At 35.7% G+C, this 24514-nt stretch overlaps 1 long non-coding RNA gene across 1 annotated transcript; it reads left to right on the top strand.

The window, feature by feature from the left end:
* The first annotated feature begins 3600 nt into the window (after positions 1–3600).
* Positions 3601–24080, top strand: LOC116217238. The gene is made up of 3 exons (XR_004161484.1): positions 3601–3759; positions 15366–15405; positions 24012–24080. It is a non-coding gene; the product is annotated as an uncharacterized LOC116217238 (long non-coding RNA).
* The last annotated feature ends 434 nt before the right edge of the window (positions 24081–24514 follow it).

Genomic DNA, 24514 nt, shown 5'->3' with positions numbered 1-24514 from the left:
GAAAGTCAACTATCTGTCATTTTTATTTAGTAGAAGATGAACAAAACCAAAGCTTATACGTTTTAGGAGAAAATAAGATTTAAATAAATTTAATTTGTGAACACAAAGGTGATTGGTATGAAAGGGATCTGTACCTCATACCTGTATTTCTTTTTTGTATGAGGTTGTTATTTACCTAAATTTTACCCACATTTTAACAAGTCCTGTTAATCCCAAAAGGCTTTTATCTTTCAGAAATGTTGCATTGTGCTGACCGAATTTAATGTTTAAGATCTAAACTGCAGTTTGATGAAGGAAGTACCATGACAGTGTTTCCATGTTTACAAAGTATGCAGGAGACTTTTTTGGACAATTTTCAGTGTAATAATATAAGTGCTTGTTTTGTTGTTGTTGTTGTTGTTTTTTCCTTAGGTGTAGAACAAATACATTTAAATAAGAGATTTTACCAAATTAACATTCCTTTTTTTTTTCATTTAGACTGTAATAAAAGATTATTTGTATGTTTTTTGGTAATTATACTAGGTAACAAACAAGTGTTTTTACTCTTTTTCATTAGAAAAAGAAAAACTGTATTTCCATTGTATTAACTGCTTTTATGTTGTTACAGTTGCAGTGCCGTTCACATTTGAATAGCATAATAACCAACTATAGAACTGATAGGGACTATTAGATGAGAAAGTAAATTGCCTCTTTGGTTTATATTTAATTATATGAAGTCCTTAGAGATGTGGGTTCTGTGTTGTTTTTTTTGTTTGTTTTGTTTTGTTTTGTTTCTGTTTGTTTCTTTGTTTGTTTAATCTCATATTGTTACCAATAACGAGCAGTTGGAGAAATTTCCCTTTTCCCTACCTCAGATCAGAATTCCAGTCATCAAATTATTTTGATAAATTTAAGCTACATTTATTTAGAAAGGGACTCTGATAGTCAAACACATTTTCTATGCCATTATATTAGCATTTTCAGTGACTGAGTTTCAGTAGTTTGGCACGGAGGCACTAAGGAAGCTTGACCTACAAACTGGAAGTCATTAATCCTTACCCCTCCTGGCTAGTATATTCATTATTTTGGGGGCTGGTTGATGCCGCTTAATGTTTCCTGATGGGAAAGACCTTCTCATAAAATTGTTTTTATTAAGTCCATTATTCAGTTGTGTTCCAGTGGTGTTACTTCTGGTTATTTTGGAGTTGAGGATATTAAAAAGTTGGTAGGAAAATAAATTCTGTGGTTATTGCATGCTCCTAACCACCTGATTTCTCAGCTGGGATAAAGCAGCATCTTTTTTTTTACTGAATTCAAATCTAGGCTGACATGATCTTACCAATTACTATACCTCTGGCAATAATTGCAGTCCTTAATAATGTATCTGTAATTAGAAGGCATGCTTTCACATGCTCTATCAGAATGACCCAAGTCATTTCTGGGGGCTGGATGTAATTCTACTTCATATGAGATCGCTTTCTGTAAGACTTTGCAACACCATTCATAGTTCCATATTTCTCAGATTTAGTTTCCATTATGACTTATCTTCTTTGTGACAGAATTGCAGATATTGTTGTAAATTTTACTTGTTGCTTCTGTAAGATTTTCTAGAGTTTTGCTTTACTCTAGATTTGTTATGTTTTGTGATTTTCTTTAAAGAGTCAATACATATGAGATGAGCATAGCATAACTGTGGAACTTTCCATTCTAATACTACATAGAAAAAAATCAGATTCCTTGAAAATGGTAGAAATCCCCTTCCGGTCTTAGCATCTCTCATAAATGTTTGTGAAATTACTGCATTTTGTGTGTGTGTGTGTCAGTGTGTGTTTGAAAGCTATATTAATGGTATAATTGAAAGTAAAGAAGAAATACAAAAACATTAGCCACTGTTACTTTTTTCATCTGAAATGAAAACAGGTCCGTTATTTATACACCTCCCACTCTACATAGAGAAGTGGATGAGTTGATTTCCAACAGTACATTTTACAGAAGCAAAACTGTCTGGGACCTGCTGGAGTTTAGAATTTCTCGAGTTGGTTTATTTTTCTTTGCAGCTGCTTCTGTTACTCTGTAGAAGCGTGTTTTCAGTATGTAAAGAACTATGGAAGCACATGTAAGTGAAGAAGTTATCCAAACTGCTCAAAGCTTATCAGACTTCATTCATTCTTGTTAGTGGCATTTAAGTCAGATCAATTTCTCTTATTCTTGGCAGTTCAAAAATGTCCCTAAAACTACATTTATTAAAGGTAGCTACAGAATACTAAGCTTTAAGATATGTACAATTTCTGGCGTGATTTCATGGCCAGACTCTTTAGTGAGAGGGACCGGACAGTCCGCATAAGGCGTAGCATTACGGCTATAATGAAGTCACCATTATTACAGTATTTTCCTTTACATTTCATCTGATAACATTTACAAGTTGAGAATTTTTTGTCTTCCTTTCAAATTCAAGGCTATTTTTAAAATTTAACAGATGAAAGACAAATGTGAAATGAAAACATATTTCAGACTTGAAAAACTGTTTCAGTCATCATTTCCTTCATTTGCTTTTATCAGGGTGCTACAAAGCAATATTAATGTATCTCTTTATTTACATGCGGTAAATAATTCAGTACACTGAAGCACAACTAAAGTAACCTGAGTACCATCAGAGCTGGATTTAATTTTCTGTGTCTCACTTATGAATTTGTTCCAAAAAGACATGTTTTAACAGTAGCCAGCAAAATGTGTCTAAAGAAGAAAAGAATAATGAAGTATTGGGGGGAAAAAAAAAGGAAGTTTCACTTTTTCTTTTTTTTAATTAAAATATTTGTGAAGAGAGGCGTTTTAAAGATATTTTACAGAAAAAGAATAAAACTTACTACTATTTCTGATGAAAATATGTCATTTTGTGTGAATGGTAATTAATGATTACAGCTACTTGCAATGACGATATAAAATTGTCTGAGTCTGTTTCTTCTTTATATATCTAATTTGTTTCTATTAGGTCTGAATATTTTCTGAATTCACATATTTATTCAGCTTTTGCCTTTGAAGAAATAGTATGTACCATCATAAACCAATATACCTCTCAAATTCTGAGGAAGCTCTTGCTCTCTCTTTTTTTCCCCTTGATATACAACTCAAACCTATTAGTAATCAAATTTTTGAATAAAATTGAAGCTCCATTACGTTTGTAAAATCATCAAATTATTCAGATCAAAGGGGACTGTTGGAGGTCACCTGGTCCAGTGTTTCACACTTGCTCAAAGCAGGGTGAACTTGGAAGACAGATCCAGAAATTTCTCTAGTGCTATAAGTTTGAACCTGGGCTGAGTGTTTTTGGCTTCAAGCATCTCTTTTTAGAGGTGTTGTCTACAACAAACAGCATTGTTTTTATTATTGAGTCTCTTCCAGGGAAATCAGAGCTATCTGTGTTAATGCCATCTAAATTCCCAGCTTGCTGGGAATGTAAAGATTTTATGTAAGACAGTGAGGCCTCTGGTTGAATGACTGATCATAATTTCTTAACAATATCTCCCTCATCCAGTTCAAGACCATGCTTTAATACAGGCACAAACATACTGTTACACTGCAAGTCTTTTACCTAGTTTTAAAACACCAGATTGATCTGAATATTTTGTATTTCTCTTCTTTTCTGTGCAGTGCCAGGATTTCCCTACCCTGCTGCAACTGCAGCTGCTGCGTACAGAGGTGCCCACCTAAGAGGCCGAGGTCGCACAGTGTACAACACGTTTCGTGCAGCAGCACCCCCCCTCCGATTCCAGCCTACGGCGGGTAAGGAGATCAGCCTCTTGTACCTAACACTGTGAATTTCCAAAGGCTGCAAACTGTTTGTAACTGTGGTGCATGCTGGTCGTGTCTCACTGCAGAAACCAACGCAGCATGCAACCAATCCAAGAATTGGAAGTGGTGCACCTTGCACAGAGTATTGAAAAATGACTGTAATTTGTATTGCCATGGTTGGTGGCCTTAAGCATTTGAGATGTCACATATTGTTATGTAAATGCTCTTAGAGACTGAATGCTCTGAACAGAGAAATTGTTTCAGCTAAAGATGTGTTTTTGATGATTGCAAACATCTGGTTATTAAGGAGGTTGGATCAAGTAACTTCTTTTTCTTCTAATCATCCACTGAAAGTTGTCTCTGTACCTAAAGGCTTAGTGTATTTTTGTTTTTAGTTCTATTGTTCTTTTTTTTTCAATGGTTGTTTTTTTAATTACAATTTTAGTTTTTCTAGTTGATATTTTAGCCAAGATAGAAACGTGGGCTGCTTCTTAAGGGTCACATGCTTTCTGGTACATATTTGTTTAAATTACACCTTAACATTTCACTGTTAGTGACCTACCTTTACTTAAAGCAACAATTAAGGTACAAAGGAGAGAAATCTATTGCAATCATTTTTAAAAACTCAATTTTATCTTCTGTTATTCAGAAGAGTATATTTCTGAGGGAAAGAAGAGAGAAACAAAGTGTGGTAGCTCTGTAAACGCTGACAGAACGGTTTTGTGTGATGCCTGTGGTCTTTAAAAGCCCTAGCAGTGTTGAAACATTTTCAGCTATTAAGAAATCAGTAAGTTTGGTAAATCAGTAAACATGGAAGATCCCTGGATAAAATAGTATTTTGTGGTAACAGTTTGTAGTAGGTATGTCGGTACTTCTCTGTAGAGCAACCGGATCGTTCTGGGAAAGGGAAAGGAAGGTTTGGAAAGTCGTGGAGTGAAGATGATTTCTCTCTGCCCTCACGAAAATAATGCCACACAGCTCATCTAGTCTGGCTTTGGATGTTCTCCTGTAATGAACCTTGCAGCACAATATGATGCTGAGACCCTCTCCTCCTACTTAATTACAGCAGAAGGACAGGTACCCTTCACTAGTCCCCCCACCCCAGACTTCTCTTGTATTCTGCTTCGAAAAGCTAATTGAAGGTATTCAAGGCTAATCTGGGCTTAATCTTTTCCATATTGTCAAAGCACACAGTAAAATAATTATGTGGCTCGTGGTGCTCCAGATTTAAGGAGATGCCTGAAATATTGTTGACTGAGACATAAGGTCTAGAACTGCAGTAATAGACCAAAGTAATACAAAATGAGACACAGGATCAATATCACAATGCTGTTGTAATACTGGAACCTAATAATATCAATAATGTTTATTCCTGCCATGTTAAGGACATACTGGTGCGTTTCCAGTTGCATTAGTTTGTTTAGATCTCCTACCAGCCCTTTACAAGTAAGCTGACTAAATTTGTCTCTGGTTGGAAGCAGTTTCTTATGAAGCCTGATTAAACCAGAAGGCGTGTCTTTTCTTCCAGACAAGTTTACAAAAGTCAGCCACTGAGCTATATTTTCCAGGATATCTGGGACACGCTCTCTGACCATTCATTCACATTGGGCAGTACCCCTCAGAGAATTAAGCTGTTTGAAAAATAAATATGAAAGAGATGACACAATGCCAGGTTATTTTTTTTTTAAAGTGAACTACATCTTTTTTCTTTATAGATAGTATAATAAACTAAGTAATACTATTCACCTTAAAGGGAGGAAGACACCATGGTTTTTGAAAAAGATTGTCTGAGTTACCTTTGGGCAAGTATGGCATCCCACTCAAGCACCCTACTACTGTTGCCTAGACTGTCTATTTTAGAGGTAGCCCAGGTATTTGCATGTAGCAAAGAGGAGAACAAGTTTAGAATGCCTTAAGGACTGACTTCATACCTGGATGTCTAAGTTATGAAATGGGTACTGTAGGTATGAAATAAACATACTTACATGTACTGCGTACTGCAAGCACAGTGCTTTTAAGGCTTTACCTGTTAACCAGTTTAATTTATAGGCCTTTAATTTAAGAAGCCACATAAGGGTGGTCTGTGTGTGTTGTGTTTGATACACCTATATGTTCATAGTTTAGTTAGTATAGTGACTGAGCAAGAAGAATTAGATTTCCAAGTGTAATAAATATAAATTCTCATAAATAGTACTGCTTAATTCCAGCATTTTAGAGATGAAATTTGATGTAAACATCGTGAAATCCTATTGAAAGTTAATAGGTGCTTCAGCATGAATCTGCAGGATAGTTTGACAGTTAGGTTGGACAGATATCATGTTGCCTTCATGATCTGCCTTTAAAGTTGACTTAAGGAGCCACGCACTGAATCAGGAGAGAAGTTAGCTCATTATGTTGGCACAACGGCCTCCAGCTTCCTGAGCTAAGTCATCAGTCATCTAGGACTCTACTCTGCCATCCAATACATTGTCCAATAAATCCATCATGTAATAGAAATAGTCTGACTGCAAATTTTTTCAATTGATAAGCTAAATAGAATTACAAAAAGCAATTAGGTTGGAAGGCACCTTAAAGATCATCTAGTTCCAATCCCTTGCCATGGGAAAGAATATCACTCATCAGATCAGGTTGCCCAGGGACCCATCCAGCCTAGCTGTGAGCCCTCCTGGGATAGGACATCCACATTTTTTGGGGGCAGCCTGTGCCAGGTCCTCAACCCCCTCTGACTAAATAATCTCTTACTGACATCTAAATTTCACATTTTATTTTAGAACTGTCCCCCCTCTTGATATCTGCATGTATTAAAAAGTCTCACTCTTGTTTATAAGCTCTCCTTAAGCAGTAGAAGGCCACAGCGAGGTCTCCCTGGAGCATTCTCCAGGCTGAACCATCCCAGCCCCTTTAGCTTTTCTTTATTAGAGGGGTAGCCTGGCCTAGAGGATGCTCAGGCACCAGCAGCCACAGCACAGCAGCCTCATGGCTCTTCCAAAAGCTCTCCATGTGGCTCCCCACTCTGCCAGGCCTGCTATAGGCATGCTGGCACTGGCCCAGCTGCACAGGGAAAATGGTGGCCGCAGCCATCTTGTCTTCATTTGAAGGCTTGAGTTCAGAGATGAGTCAGGTTTATTTTTCCTTTCACCTATGGTTTAAAATAGCACATTGATTTCTGATACATAAATTTACATCGTCCGTGATTTGTGGATCAGCACAGACCCTAGAAGTTTCATTGCACTGGTCTGATAGATAGATAATGCTTTATTCTGATATAATTTCTTTAGCCTAGTGTATCATCTGCTAGTAACTTCCTTGATACAGCAGTCTCATTCGGAATTTCTTTTCAATGCTTTGTTCTGTGCTCACTCATTATGTATTCTGACTTATCGAAGAGGCCAAAAGGCAGAAGGAATCCTTGATCAATGAAAACAAACTGTAAGTTTGTTGTTTTCAATTGTCAATGAAAGTGAGAGGCAGGGACAATTACAGAGAAAATAAAGAGATCATAGAGAATGAACCAAGTTACGAAAGGAAGCAAACAACACAGAACATCATTTGTTGATAAGAAAAATGGAAAACTCCTTGTCAGTTGTTTTGCAATTAATTTAGCAGCAAGCTTTCATTTTTTCACTCAAGGAAATAGCACTGCTTACAGCCAAGCAATCAGTTTGATGCAAAAATATTTTCATTGATTAAAAAAAATTGTTGCCCCATCCATTTATTTTTGAATAATGGCATTTAAATTTACAGTAAAACTCCACAACATGCAGTTAGAAAATACAATTTCCTTTTAAAAAATACCTACCTGTAAATGTAAAATGTTAAGCTGATTTGAAAGGATTTTTTTTTCATTTTCTTTTATTTCTTTAATCTTTGACAGCTTACATGAAATATAATAAGTGATTTGAAATAATCTTTTGCACACTGATTTGTTAATATTCAAAAGTTTTAGAACTGTAACAGAATCATTTTCAAATAGGAAATCAATAGGCAAAGCTAGGAACTTGTATTTTCTTACCAATCTTACAAACTTGATACTAGTGGTTATCTCAGCTGCACGATCTCAAGATTCCCTGCTCTGTAACAAAAACCTACTTTCTTTTCAGTCTCCCTTAGGCTGTATTTATTCCTGCTTACATGTCCTGTTTGATACTGTCTGTTTTTTCTTAGACTCTATATCAGCAAGGTTATGAAATGGCAGTGTGTTCTGGTCTGTAAGGAAATACAGATCTCGTCATTAGGTTAGGCAGTACAAATTACTATGTATTATTATGGAAAGCTGTCTTCTCACAGTTACTGAGAAACAGCAAATACAACACACTTTACTAAATCTATGGAAAACTGGTGAACATGGGTGTATTTAGAGCCATTGTTTTCTTATAAATCAAAGGACATCTTACATGCTTTAAAACACAGTTGTCCAGCCTTTTGGCTTGCCTGGGACGCATTCTGTGAGGAGGAACTGTCTTGAGCCTGTTGATGTTTTGGCTGTTGCCAAGTGATTATTGTGTGTCCAAGGCTGGGCCAGGCCACTCAGCAGGCAGGAAGTGCCACCATGATGGCACGAGGCAGAAGGCAGGCCACAGCACACTGTACTGGGCCACATGCAGCCTATAGGCTATGGGTTGGACATGTGTCACTTGAAAATTTAGTAAATATGTAGTACATAATTAATGAATTCTTTAGTTGAGAGTGAGGCATTTCAGTAATTGCTTGAGATAGTCTCGTGTAACTCATTTAAAACACTTCATTTTTATCAACGTGGCACCATTTCTAATATCTTAAAATATTACAATGTAATGTGTAACTTGCTCTTAACCTTTTATGCGTAATCAACTTCTGTACCATAACATCCTACTCAAACAGATAATATGAAGCTTACTTTGTGTGAGAAAATATAACATTTACATTTCTGAAAATCAACGTCGGGTGGAAATCTTAAATTCAAGGCTATGTTGAGGAGGAAGAGAAAGAAGTGGTCATGTATGTGGTGTGAGAAGTGCATGGAGGGCAACCCTGCCAATTCAGGAGGTTATGACTATGAGCTATTTTTTGCTTATCTCAGGGACCTGCCTGCCTCTGTAGTTCACAGCAAAACTGGTAACTTGTTTGAGGAGAAGAGCAGTTACTAACTTGAGTAAAATCCTTGTATGGTCTTTTCGGATCAGCGTTCAGGTAGGAGGTTTAGAACTGACTCTTTCTTTGTGCTTTCTTTCAGGCTTCTCTTGGCTATTAAGTAGTGTTTTTTAATTTTGTAATAGGATCATAGAATAGCCTGAGTTGGAAGGAACCCACAATGATCTCTCTAATAGTTTTATGTCCTTCTTGTATTGCAATGCCCAAATTGCCCAATGCTCGAGGTGAAGCTCCACACTGTAAGGCAGAGCAGGGCATGGGTACAGCTTAAATCAGAATCAATAGACAGGCAGACTAGTGGCAGAATGACTGGTGCACAGCCCCTTCACTCTGTACTCTGTTCATGAAATTATTTTTTTTAAAGATAAATTAAAAAAACAAATACATCAGTGAAAAAAAAAATCAAGTCTTGCTTTGATCTTTTTCTTTCTAAGATTATTTGTAACAGTCTAAGAAATGTTCTAATCGATCAGAAGCTGCTAGAAGAAGTAGTTGTGTGGCAGATTTTGGATGCAGATGGTGGCACCTACACTGCCAAAAGAAAGGAGAAGGAAGCAGGTTTTGTTTTCTTTAGCAGATGACTGAAAGCAAACAATGTGATTTTGTAACCTGTAATTGCTTTGGAACTCTGCTGAAACTAGTAGGTCAGCATTCTTAAAAATCATTTGCCAAATTCTAAAATATGATGAGTGTGATGTTCTATCTTTAAACAGTTGCCAAGAAAAGCTAACGTCCAGCACTATATGTCTGCGAGTATTGCAGTTAAAACTAATGAAAAGCCCTTCTCTTCCAGCATCATTTGCCTCAAGGTCTTCAGAAGTTTAGTATGTGATGACTGTGCATCCTTCCAATGCACTCCACCTAATTCTGATGAACCTAATAGAGAGGGAGCTGCTATCTTCAGTTCTGTTTCTTTTTGTGGGAGAAGGGGGAATAACGATATGTTTTTCTCTCTTTCATGTTTCTGGGTTAGAAGCATAGTAACAATCCCTTGTTATCTGAAGTTTTTTTTAGTTTCTGAGGAAATACAAGAAGGAACTCTCAACTTTTTGTATAGTCAGCCAAGGGGAAAAAAAAGAAGAAAAAATAACCAACACACACAGAAATGTGAACTTGACTGTTTTTGAGAAGAAAAGGCAGCAAACAGATATATATTGCAGGATTACTTCCTGAATGTCCTACTTCTTGTTTAGTCGTGCATTATGTTAATGAACTCATGAACTCAGGGAATGAGAACTGTGGAGAACGGGCATGTGAAGTATGTCATTGTACTGTATTTAATGGCTGGAAGTTGAAAGTCTAGTCTGATCCCATCTGCTGCGTGCAGAGAGCTTGCAGTTTGATGAGTAAAATGAAGGCAAAGAAAGGGAGGGGTAAAAAGTCAAAGGCTTGTATTAGAAAAAATCTTCTAGTGGATTGTAAGAACAAGAGAACTTGTTAAAGAAAGAGATGATGTAAAATATATTTTCATGTGTAAACAGAAGAAAGTAAAAATATAATCAGATAAGACAAATACATATGGGGAATAAGGAGAGAAATAATACCAGATATGAAGTGGATGTAATGACAGTAGAAATGACATTGAGATGAATGCTGAGGAAGAGAAAAAATGTGGAACAAATATTATATATTTTAATTGTGTTATGTAATTAGAGTGCTGAAAATCTTCTTTCTTTGGTTTACTTTAAATAAGGTTTTAATTGCATCTCTTCTGTTATTTGTTTCATGCAAAAGGCTTCATATGAAGGGTATATGAAGGAATTTCAGCAGAGATCAAAAACTGGGAAATATGTTTTAGACAGTGAGAGTGACTGCAAGCAATCAAAGTGGAGAATTTTAGTTCAGATGCTTTCTTGTAATTCTGAGGGAGGAGAAATAATGCACTATAACCACAATTCCTGTTGCAGTGGCTCAAATCACAATTGTAATTCCTGTCTATTTCGCTGACTCAATTACTCCATGCACTTAATCTGCTTTACGTTATTTTTGTTAACTTGTGCAGATTGTTTGAATGATTGAGGGCCACATACACTCAGCTGATATGAAGTTACTGTACTAAGGTTTGCACACTTGAGAACTATCTTATGCCACTGACGGGTTATTTAACCCAAGTTGAGGATTAAAAAATGGCAGTGAAGACAGATGTAGTCCTCACAGAATATTATAAAGGCTGAATCTAAACTACTAAGCAGTTTGTCTTTATCAATTTACAAGAAATATTTTAAGACACGGAATGAATAAAGCAGAATCACAGGATTGTAGGGGTTAGAAAGGGACCTCTGAAGGTCATCGAGTCCAGCCCCACTGCTAAAGCAGGTTCTCTGCAGAAGGTCACACAGGTAGGCATCCAAAGCAGTTAAAACCATGCAAAGTTGTTTAATTATTGGTTAGAAAACAGCTTCATATTTATGAAAAAATAATTCTAGGAAATGATTGCAACGTATGATGTTATTTAGATGTGTGTTTTCTTATTAAATCAAAATTTCAATTTTCTTTGTTTTTCTTAGCCCTATAAAATACAACTGAATAAGTTCCCCAAATTTGTTATTTTAATGCTTCCAGGTAATGTATTAATATATCACAAGGTCCCAGTGAAGTAATTCAGATTTCAATAACATGGCTATTTTCACACCCTGTGTTAGTTGACAATGAACCCAAGATTTATGTGGCTTCCAGGACAACTTTTTGAATATAACCTGTAAAAGGAGCTGTGGTGAGATGGGTCCTTCTGTGGTGCATTTATTCGCTTTCCAAGCTTGAGACTTGTCCTCTGTGCCCAACTTTAGAGAGAAAAGGGGATGATGAGTCAAGCAAATTACCCTTTGGAAAATTATATACTGAAGGAAAGAAAAGTGCAGCGTAGTTCTTGATGCTTTATACATAGTCTTTCTGTTAGAAAACATATTTGACTGCCATGATAAGATTCAGTCACAGGAGTCAACAAGTGACAGTGAATGGAAGAGAGAGTCTGAAAATATACAACAATGTGAAGAAAGTTAAGAGAAAAAAAATTCATAAGTAGTAGCAGGTCTCATATTTAACATATCATACTATGAAAGTGTAAGGAGGAAGTCAGATAAAGTCAGCTGATTTCTTTTCATAGTTCCTGTCCTGCCTACAAATGTTACACTCATTTGGCTGTTTCTGTCTCTTCATGTTAATACTAGCCATACTTAATGGTAGTCATGCATTTGTTTCCCATTTAGTGCTGAGTACTTCCTCCGGTATAACATTTGTTAAGCAGCTACAGAGTCAGAATTCAAAATAAGTTTCTGTCTGTACATGATTGAGCATTATGTGTAAAAGTAAGACCTAGACAAATGAACTAACCTACTCAGGATTACATCCAGCTGCATTTGGGAATTCAAAGTGTTTCAGTCTGTATTCATCTTTTGAGATCTCCACTACAAATTCGCAAGTCACCAAGAGGAGGAAGAAAATAGGTCCTGTTTTTAACACACATTCTCTCAAATTTGTTATTTCTGAATAATAATGTTCAGTAATAATGGAAAATAGTATGTCTTAACATTCTTTGGTGGGTTGATCTTGGCTGATTGCCAGACCCAGCTGCTCTCTCACTCCCACTCCTCAGCATAACACAGGGAGAAAATGAGATGGAGCTCATGGATTGAGATAAGGACAGGGAGATCACTTGCTAATTACCTTCATGGTCAATGCAGACTGGACTTCAGGAAATTAATTCAATTGATTACTAAATAAAATAGAGTTGGTGGTGAGAAGCAAAGACAAAAATTATAACAGTTGTCTGTATCTTCCTTTTCATAGTTTCAATTAAACTCCTTCATTTCATGCTCTCTGTCTCCTACTCAAGTGGAGTGGTTTAGGGGGCTGGGAAATGGGGGATTGCAACAAGTTTGTAAGATTTCCTCTTCACTGCTCCTTCTTCATCACAATTTCCTACTGCTCCAATGTTGTCTCTCCATGAACTGCAGCTTTCCTTAGGACTTACTGACCTGATCTGGCATGTGCTGCTCCTATGGGGTCTCTCAAGAGTTGCAGCAGAACCTTGCATTTGTTCAGCATTCCTGTAGTTGTACTTAGAGAACTTAATGATAATGGAGATAATTATTTCTGGCATTCAGTTCTGAAGCAGTTATTTTGGACTGCCTCTGATAATTCTAGAGGCTGATCTCCAGAACTAGTAAGTAGGAAAACAGTTTGTTTCAATTTAATTTTATTTTTTTTGTTAGAAATAAAATAGGACTTCTTTCTTCTTGTTGTGCACTGATTTATTATCAGTGTTTCAGTGGTCATCTTGGGAAACATCAGAACTTCAATAAGAAAGAATGATTTTTCTCTGGAATGCTGCATGAGAGTAACCCTGGATGCTCTTTTAAGATGATACATTTTTGGATTCTTTTTTTCAGTAACCTCTTGCAAAAAGTTCTGAACTGTATAACCACTATGGTTTGATTGTTATTTATTTTTAAACCACATTGTTTAAAAAAAAAGCAACAGAGCTTTATCTTAATTTTGTTTAGCTCTCATGCTGTGTTATTGTAAATAACATCTTGCTTTGAGTTGTTTTTTGAACACAGAAATACGTAATTTTAGAGTTGTTATATTAAGCCTTAAATAATTTCACTGTACAACAGCACTGATCTCTGTGGCATCTTTTTGATGTGGAGACTGTGTTTGGCCTCTTATACGAAGGAATGTGTAATCTTATCCAGAGATTATTTAGAAAATGGAGTCCTTGTCTATGGAATGAATATGTCCTTTTTTTTTTTTTTTTTTCAAATGCATATCATTTGAAAAACAGACTTGCTATATGAAATTCCTGATAATGGCCTCTGCCTGCAGTAACCTTTGCATTGTTTGTATATGATTTGTGTGTGTTATTCATAATTTTGTAATTCCATCTTGCAGTCATGTGGAATGTTTTACTTCTTACACGCAAATAGGTGTTACACAAACATGTAATATTTTAAAAGAATTAGAATATAAAAACCAGAATGTAGGTACACTACAAGATAAATAATATTTTTTCTGTTAACAAATAGTGTAGGACAGATATGACATATTCTAATGTGCAGACCAAGTAAATGGAAAAATACATAAATAAATATCTGAACTTAACCAAAGTGAATGCCAGCCACTCTGAGATAAGTAGAGCCAGCCTTTCATACATTATGCCGCCGTAAATTTATCATTGATGAAGTGTAATTCAGTTTATGTACATGTATGCATATTTTTTATTTTCTCAAGTGAATCTGACTTACTCACCAGTTCATGCCGGTGGCTTTTGGTCACTGACCTCAACAGATCAGTTATATTTCTGATATGAAAATTCTTTTAGGAATTGCAGAACAGCTTAGGCTAGCTAACTTGATAGCTATTATTCCAGAAACTAGTATTTCAAACTGAGATTTTTGTTGCAAATAACCTACTGAGTGCTCTCATATTTAGTTATTGAGACTGCTTGGACTGATTCTGTATTCGAAATACCGGTTTTAAGTTGTAGATCTGCAAAATAAAACAAAATTGCTGGACTTCTATAATGCATGTAATTAGATCTACCAGTGTCAATGTTACTTATTTCCAATTTTATTTCGCGTAATCATTTAAACCATCCTTGTCATATTCTATCATTTCTCCTGGAGGGTTTAGAATCTAAAATTTGAGCTAATTAAAATAAGAATTTGTCTAAGCTGAAATGAAGCAATTCGACATTTTTTCAGACAAGAAATAGTGATGTATCCAACTGCACATCACGGTAGCTCACAACTATAGGCATGTTTGCCAAAGCGGTAAAATGACAGTGAGAAAGGCTAATACTTTTCTCATAAGAATAGAGTTAATCCATTTTAATGAGACCTGTTGTCATTACCATAAATGTGTATCAAAGCAGTACCTATGAATACTCTCATCTATGTGTGCATTAGTTATTGAGATTTGAAGGAGTGGGTATAGAATTCCATCAATATAATTATTTCACACATTTCTCTCACCCTATAAGCTATTTTTAGTGTTGTTTTCCATCTAAGTCATGATGAATACCGCTTTGTTTTAGAGGGCTGACAATTAGAGGACAAGAAAGTATTATTTCAGGAAATAAGATTTTCTAAATGAATTAAAACAGGTCACAGAATTGGACCAATGAAAATTTCTATAGAAAAAAATGTTGCCAATTTTTCAAATTTTTTCCTTCAAAAAAGGAAAAATAGCTTACCAAAAGTATTTTCCAATTCTGCCATGCTTCATGTTTCACCTCTTTTTGACTAAGCATTTGGCATACTTTTATAAAAAAAAAAAATAGTTATATTCAGTACAGTTCCACTTCTGATAATTGCTACCAACCTCCTTAACCAATGTGAAGAGTGCCTTCCTTCCCCCCTCCCTCTGTTCTTGTGACAAGACTAACCTCAGCTGTGCAGGGGTTGGTGGCATTTGCATGTGGAAATGCACTAATATGGATGTTTTTCTTTGTGTGTGCATCCTTGCAGTGTTGTATACCAGGATGGATTTTATGGTGCAGACATTTATGTAAGTATTCATTGATGTGCATGCTGTCCTTGTACATTACCAGAGTCATTCTTTTTACAAGTTTGCTGCCTAGCTTGACTCTGTTTTGTCTATTTACCATCCCTTGCCTGTCAGAAGGAATTGAGAAGAATATCTCTCACATTGGAAGACCTTTCTGTTCATTACATCAATCATTGTTCAGTGGAGCTGAATTAACTCTTCAATCAAATGTTGAATAAATGCAAAAAGATGTGAAAAATATGTGCGTGCATGTATGGTTGTGTGTGGAGGAGTGTTCTCCCTTCAAAATTAAAGTATTAAGAGAAGTTAAAAATAAAGCAGAAACATTCTTCTGCCAACCCCCAAGAGCTGTTGGTTTTTTTGTGGGTTTTTTGTTCTTGTTCTTGATTTTTGTTGTTGTTGTTGTTGTTGTTTGTTTATTTTTAAATCAAGGCTAGTTAAGCATTAATGATACTTGAGGTATAAAAATGAAGTATGGAGAGGTTTTTACTTTGTACTCAAGTAAATTTACTCAAGTAAATTTTCTCAAATCTCAGCAGCATTTGGGATGTGCGGTGGTAGAGCTTAATTACACTGTAAGTTTAAGATGTGTCTCTGTATTGTGTCATTTGAATAGACTTCTGTATACTGCTCTTTTAAAATCCACATATTTCAATTTAAATGAAATAGGTAAGGGTTGCTCAAGTTGTATGAAGTGCTTATTTTTGTTAGTAAGTACTGATAGCCCTGGATAGTAATTACCAGCTTCTCATTGAAATGTATATAGCTCAATGGTCACCAATTTCATTTTAAAAGATATTTTTAAACTTCTTTTCTTACTAATATTCAAGTTTTTACCTTGAATATATAAAGAGAGGCTACTTACATGAATATACATGAGTTTTAAGACTGTGGTTGAATTTCAGGCTTCTAAAATAATTTTTGCACCCTGTGTTTACAGTTTTGTAAAAATGCATGGATATGAAATACGTTACCAGTAATAAGGTAATCTTTCACATCTGTTAGTATTTTTGCAATAGCAGACTGGTCCAGGTATCTTTATTTCAACAGACAACTTGCTATATCCTAATTGTGCTTATGTTTTTCTGTCTCTGTTTGGTTACAAAGAGATGGATGAGGTGACATTGATATGAACATTAAAAATTCACTAGGTAATGCTAGGAAACATTCCTTGTCTTTATTACCAGCAATCTTTTAGAGCTATTTCCAAAGGCAAAGAGTATATTTGAATAATTTTTATTTGAAAGGAAAACCATTTGAACTTATGGAAGAAGTAGGTTTTGTTTTTTTTTTTTTGTTTGATAAAAGGCTGATACCCATCTGATGATTAATTTGAGTAGTTGAAAAATATTTTTAAAATAAATTAACACAGTTTGAAATTCTATGTGCACAGAGATGCTATCTGTAACACATTGCTAGTGACATGTGAGAATCACTTATGTGCCAAAAGCTTACTCAGGTATAGTAAGTTGCTTAAGTGTCACTTAAACACATTGCTATTGAATTATTGAGCTATATAGAATACACAGTGTTAAATTTCTTCAAGTGTGATTTCCAGTTTTCATATTTGTGCAAACTGTGACATCCATTTTGCCCAGTTTCCCAACGTGAAAATCTAGAAGGCATCAAGAAATCTACCTTAGTACTGCTAATGTTGATAGTGTAGTTTGGAGTTAAATGTTTATGTAACAGTTCATGGTTTCAGAAACCACTGTTGCCACAAAGTAAGGTGTCTCTTTTGGTGCTCGACAGAATGATTTCATTTTAAGGGGTCCTTCATCCTCTCAAAGTCTTGAACATTTTTCTTCCAAACAGAAAGAAAAATGAAGATACTGAAAAAATTACTGATTTCTAGTGTAGTTTCAGTCTTGTTGTTTTGACTACTCAAGTGCATTAAAAATGTGATAGCTATGCTGCTACACTGGTTTTGACTCAGTTGCAGCTTTGTACTTCTCAGTGCATTTCTTAGTTCTCTTATTGCAGCGGAATGATTACAGAAGTTCATATAATTAAAACATTCTTGTGGAAATCTATTATTTTATAACGTTCATGGCTTCTTAGTTTATAATTCATTTTTCTTCACATTTTTTCTTTCTTCCATCCAAAACATTTTGATGGTGAAAGGAAGAGAGAACTAGTATATGTTGGAATAAAATTTATTATGAAGTGTATTAGTTCTCTGTGTATCAGTTTGCAGCAGACGAAGTTATTTATTAAATCCCAATTGACTATATAATTCTACTCAGCTTTTGATTTTAATTACTGAGATGAAGCTTTGGGAAAGAACAAGTGCTTTGTGGGAAAAAAAGAGAAATAAATAAAATTTTAAGTACATAGGTTGTAATAGTAGATTGGAGAGAAAGGAGCCATTAAAATGATACAGAAAACAAAATCAAAAGAGCACTACTAAAAGCTATACCAACAATATTCATCAACAAATATATCCAAGTAGATTTCATTCTGATGTGATTACATTGGTTAGCAATAGTGGTATGGACTGTGCCAAGGTAGCCTTAGATGGCTAGCCCTTGTGCAAGGGAAGCTGGGAATTATACTGACTGTGTCAAAACAACAGGGTGAAACAAGAACAGAAAATAACCAGACTTGCTTAATAGTAACCAGAGGCATAGAAGAGTATAGCAATATAAAAATAGGTGGAAAATACAGTCTAAAAATGAAAATCCAGACCCATGACTATATGTAATACAATATATTCTGTATTTCGTATGGTACAATATGAAATGTAATAATGTCTCTGAAATAGCTGAGCTATCGAATTTCTTTCGAAATGTGCCTTTAAATAGGAAAAATAAAGGAGATGATTAGGAAGAAAGGAAGACCTTTTAAAATTAAGTATTGATTCACTAAGAGAAAAAGTCATTAAAAAAGAATTAAGGTTGCCTGCCAGCAAATACAGAAGTTCCTAGATGAAGATTGACACCTGCAAAAATAAGAAAATACACTCCACAAAATGAAACAAAAGTAGTAACAGATGAAGAAATATGCAGTTAAAATGATAGTGCTCCATTATTGCTTTGCTTTGTTGCAATTCTTTTTTCTTACTGTTGGCAAGAAGAATGTTTTCAGAACATGTCAGTCTTTGATAAACAACTAAAATGTGGAAAGGCTAAGAAATAGCGCAGACTTCAAATTCTCATCACCAGTTTCAGATGTGGTAGTGTGGTTCGATTGTGTATTAGTCAGCCTCATTGCTCACTGCATGATTTTTTGACTTTTTTCTAAGGATTCTGGGCTTCTGATACTAAAGCTAGTAAGGGTCCAAGATAATTCTTACATACATAGGTAGATAAGGATTTTTTTTTCTGAGTTAATGATTGAGAATAAGGCATACTTTGTGAGCAAGGGATTGGAAAGATATTATCAACAACTAACACCATCTCCTTCAGCTCGTATGCAGAGGATGGTATTGAGGATGGAGCACCTGTCTACTTTCCAAGCAAAAAGCAGGCACTTTCATTAAACTGTATCAATTATTTAAGCAATATTCCCTTTCTGCTGGATGGGTGTCCTCTGATATCCTGACAGACACTGTTCTGATGTGAAAAGCAGAGGTATGTAGTTAGCACCAACATCTTATCTTTTAGGTACTGAAGTTTTTTGTGTTTTTTAAATGAAGAGATATGACACAGAAATAAAATGAATGGAGAAATGTCTTTTTCATGGGCAAAGAAGTCCCAGGGTGTAGTGTGTGGCTCCTCCTAGTGATTTATCAACAGGAATACTCCATGATTACCTTTTCAAAAGTTCTGAGAACTAATGATGCAATGTCTTTAACTCCCTGATCTTTATTTGTGATTTAAACACTATTTTGAAAAAAATGCAGGCTCATTCTTGATGATTGTACTGGATTAGAATTCATTTATGTGCTGTTAATTTGTATACATTACCAATAATTTATCAGAGGCAACAGATATCTCTGGGATTACCACAAATGCCTAAAAATAGAAATATGTGCACAAAATATCTCAAGAACTTGGAGTGAAAGAAGGTGTAGGAAGTAAACACTGAGGAAAAATATTCTCAACATTCATATAGAATATTAACTATTATTAATAGAAAAAAGTAATAGAAAATAGGCATCGCTTTGAGTCATAGGGTTTAGATGTGTTTACAAATAACACTGTCAGTGCATCTGAGATCAAGATAAAAATTTCATTATTTCAGGAGGAAGTACAGACATGTACTTGGTATTGTAAATTGTAAATGTGTAACTTATTTTTGTGGAAATTATACTCAGTACACATACAGACTTTATTTAAAAATTTGGATGTATTTGATTTTACATTCATTTTCATTTTATCTTATCCAAAATTTCTGCAAACGCAGCTAAAACTGATGAGAATTTCTCTGTAACAACTGAATACTGATCTTGCACTGATCCCACGACTTTTTCAATTTGCTTGTGCCGTGATGTATGGAACATTGAAAGGAAACTATTTAATAAGTAGTTCTGGGGAACTTGTCCAAATTTCACGCTTGCATCTTTCTTTCCATCCCTACGTTCATCCTTCCTTTACTCATTCAAATCATTACATCTCTGTTTCTTTATAGACCATTATTACAAGAGCCTGTGTATGGCAATAAGTCACTACAGGTATGATGTGCTGACTGATGGAAAATACTCAGGAGGCTAAATATAGACTGTTGTGAAGTCATACTAATCCTCAAGTTATTCAGTGAGAATATGGATTGTGTGTGTAGAAATGGTAGGAATAATCTACAAACTGCCTTTAATTTCCAGATTGTATCGTATATATTCACATCCTATTTAGTACAACATTCATTATAAGTAAGTGTTCCATTCATTATAATATGCCAGTGACATACATGTGTATATTTGGACTGCAAGTATTTTGATTTCAATATATACTTAACTTTTTCATGCAACTTAAGCTGCATTAGCATTGTGGTATCATTCCTTTGGAAGTAGAAAATATAGGAGTGCAGATAAGGCAGTAGTCATTTTTAATAGTTTTAGCTGAATATAAATTCAATTTTCTAACTAAGAATTCAGAAGTCAGATACTTTATTTACTTGCTGAGAGAAAGTAAAACCAAAATAATTCTAAAATGTAGGGTCTGATAAGGGGGAATGGTTTTAAAATGAAAGCGAGCAGAATTACATTAGATATTAGGAGGAAATCTTTTATTCAGAGAGTGATGAGATGCTGGCACAGACTGCCCTGAGAAGTTGTGGATACCTCTTCCCTGGAGGTGTTCAAGGCCAGGCTGGATGGGGCCTGGGTAGCCTGATCTGGTAGCTGGACACCAGCATACAGCAGGGGTTGGAACTGGATGGCCTTCAAAGTCCCTTCCAACTCAAGCTATTCTCTGATTTTATGCTTCTATAATTCTATGATCTGATGTAGTTGAAGTAAAATCGTAAGAAATAGTACCAAACCAAAGCTTCAGAGTAGCTGTAAAATTATTTCCCTAACAATGTTTTTACATTTAATTTTGTATCTGAGGATAAAACTTTGAGGAAGAGATGGCTGGAGGTCAATATTATTCCACTGCTCAGTCACTCTCACTGAAAAAATGCTTCCTGATGTTCAGATTGAACCTCCTTTGTTACATTTTGTGCTCATTGTCTCTTCTGTTGTTATGAGGCATCACTGGTTCTGTCCTGTGTGCACTCTCCTTCACGTATTTATCCATGTTAGTAAGATCCCCCTGAGCCTTCTCTTCTCCAGGCTAAACAGCCCCAGGTCTCTAAGCTTCTTTCTCATAGGAGAGGTTCTTCAGCCCCTTTATCATCTTTGTGCCCCTTATTTGGACTTTGTCCAGTGTTTACATGTCACTTTTACACTGGAGAGGGCAACAGGTGAGGCATCACCAGTTCTAGAAAGGATCATCTCCCTTGATCTCTTAGCAGTGCTCCTTCTAATCCAGCCCAGGTTATCATTAACCTTAAGCAGCAAGGACACGTTGTTCATGGTGAACTTGATGTCTGCCTGGGCCCCCAGGACCTTTGCTGCAAAGCAGCTTTCTAGCTGGTTGCCCCCAGTCATGTCCTGGTGTGTCGGGTTGTTTTTCTCTGGGTGGAACTCTGCACTTCCACTTGCTGACCTTCATGAGGCTCCTGCTAACTCATTTATACTAACTTGCTCAGATAACTCTGGGAAGCAGCATGACCCTCTGGCCTATCAGTCATTCCTCCCGGTATTTGTCATCTGCAGACTTGCAAATGGAACATTACACCCCATTAATGGCAGATCATTAATGAAAATAGCTTATGTTACAAATATGAAATTGTGACATAGACTTGTAGAGAATTACGATCTCATTGATATTCAAATCTATCCTGCAATTTATATCTTCAAGAAAAAAAAAAGAATCAGACAAATTTTATAACGTAGGTATCTTTTTATTGCTTTAGACTTCTTTTTTTCCAGAACATTCACAAATTTAATTGTGATTGTTCAATCTATGGCAGCTTAATAAAATTCAGGGTTGACCTTCATTGTTCAGCAGCATTTCTTTGATGAAAGCAAATCAAAATGCAGGCACTGAAGGAATGTAACTCATATGTAGGGAAAGCAGATTTTGAGCAAGAAACGATCGGTCTTCACAAACTGACCAATTTTGAGTGATACTCAAAGGAAAGAAATAAAATTCTTACAGAGCCTGCCATCTGTAAGTTTAAGACCAGCTGATGTGTGAACAGCCTGCCTCATTTTAGTCTGATTAAGAATGCTGAAACATTGATACTTCTAGTGGTGACCCATTTTTAATACTGTACCAGGGTGGGAAATCAATATGTGTGCAGTTGGATTGAAATGAAGTGACCTCTTGCATATAAATGGAGGTTTTTAGGAATGCACTTACTAGGACAATCAAAGGAGTCGTGCATGTGTCTAACAGAATCATATCACACTTGTAGCCTACCACATGTTTTCAGAGGACACTGGAAACAAGCTTATCAAGTTTAATATCTTCTTATTTCTTCCCCATTTGAACTCCTTTATATAAGCCCTCACCCCAACAAAGAGAAAAAGTCATGGAAAAGCCCCCATCACCAAAAACAACACTCATCTTAGCCCTGAAAAGGAGGAGAGAAGAGATGAATTTGTGTAATCTCTCACATTTCTCCTTGTAGCACAGCCCAGGCCACGTGCTCATCCTCACTGTTTGCTGGTTCACTCAGTGACATTGTTTGACGTCTGATTGCCTGCATGCACCTACCTGCAAGCAATATGTGCCTATTATACATTTTTTGGCAGCAATAGCCTTCTATTGGTTTATAAAAATCAAATGATCTAAAATGAGAAAGTATTTCTTCTCAGTGCTTCTGTGCTTGCACAGTGAAGCAGTTTGCTACAAAAGGCACAGCATATATAGTATTATGAAAGAACCTGTCTTTTTCTAGTGGTTGTGTGAAACGATTGCTTCTGACAAGGATCTGACCAGGAGTGAGGAGGTAAATGTGCTATTTTTTATGCGAGCACTTGAAAAAGACAGAAAGAATGTTCCTCTGTTGTGTTGATAATTCAAAGGCTGAAATTTCTAATGAGTTTCATTTGCAAAATTAAAATAGAAAACTCATAGAAGTATCCCAGTGAAATTCTACTACTGTTATGGTAAGGGTTGACAGAGTAGCCTGTTCTACTAGTCTTACGTTCTTTACAGATCAGCACATTATCTTGTATGAATGCAGTCTTCAAAAATAAAATCCATCCATCGAAAGGGTTCACCTTTAGGAAAGGAACAAATTTTCTTCCAAGCTGAGTGACCTAATGCTTTTTTTCTCAACTCTTTGTTAAGGTGGGGGGAAAGGTGGGAGAGGAAATGCGGAGTCCCATGTCCCAGAGGATTATGGGGTGGTGAATTCTAATTGGAACGTAAATCATGTTTGTGTTATCTGTGAAGACTGGCCTCTGTTTGTTAATTGGCATGCTGAGATCATTTTGAAATGGTTGATATAACACTGTGGTCCATTGAACAGGAAGCTCTGCTGTTTTCACAGTTTGATAATCAATGCATCACTGCACACAATTCCTTTCAAATGTGTGTTTGTTTGTCCTGTTTGCTTAATTGAACAGCTGCAATTACTGTTACATACAACTGAATGTTAATTCAGGGAAGAAGAGAATTTTCCTTCTTCATTATAATTAAAAGTATAAATTGGAAACCTGTATAACATTGAGCGTTAATTGAGTGCACTAATTCATAGATTTAATCAACCAGGTATGATAAATCATATTTTATACACACACACACAACAAAAAAAAAAGAATTATTGGTATAGTTTTTCTTTTAGGTTCGACACAGCTTTGTTAATATGCACATACTGCATTCATAAGAACAATTGCTACTTGAAAACTTGTGGAAGAATACAATGTTGTGTTTAAAAAACTGTGCTGATGAATACAGTTCATTGCTTTCTTCACATCTCTGGAACAAATCTTAACAAGTTTGTGGTGGTAAATTTTGCTTAACAATTCACTCAAATAGGGCGAATGTATTTAACCCTTTAACTGAACTTACAGCATGATGGTAATATTTCAATCAGTTTGTTGCTAGATTTTGCAAAATATCATTTAAGCTACAGTAGCAATCCAGTTAGAATGTGAGTTTGTGTTTCAGGGTGGTTATGCTGCCTACCGGTATGCCCAGCCTGCCACTGCCACTGCAGCTGCCTACAGTGACAGGTAAGATCTCATTTATTGCTAATAAATATCTGACCAGTGGAAGTCAAAGATGATTCTATAAATTTGCCTTGTTGAAGTCTCATAACTGTCTTGTTGCTCTGCAGATAATTGTGATATCCAAAACAGGCTGTTTTATTATAATCCATGAATAGCCATAAATTGAGAGGTTTTAGGCCTTAATTGAGAATTAGGCATGAGATGTGCACATTCCCAAGCTAAACATCATCCAGTTAATGTCTGTGACCCTTGTACAATTTAGATAAATATACGTATAGCTTCATGGCGATCTGCTACTAAAGATCATAATTTGTCTTAGGAGTATTATTTCAGCTGATTTAGAATTTGTGCCCTCAGTTCTTATTGACGTTATTTCAGTCATTGGAAATTGGGAATGAACTGCATCTAAGCTTGAACTATCCCAGGCAAAACAAAATATTT

The sequence above is a fragment of the Meleagris gallopavo genome, chromosome 16 (genome assembly GCF_000146605.3).
Source record: "Meleagris gallopavo isolate NT-WF06-2002-E0010 breed Aviagen turkey brand Nicholas breeding stock chromosome 16, Turkey_5.1, whole genome shotgun sequence".
NCBI classification, from domain to species: Eukaryota; Metazoa; Chordata; class Aves; order Galliformes; family Phasianidae; genus Meleagris; species Meleagris gallopavo.
The sequence above is the reverse complement of the archived record's forward strand: the minus strand, read 5'-3'. Positions and strand labels throughout refer to the sequence as shown.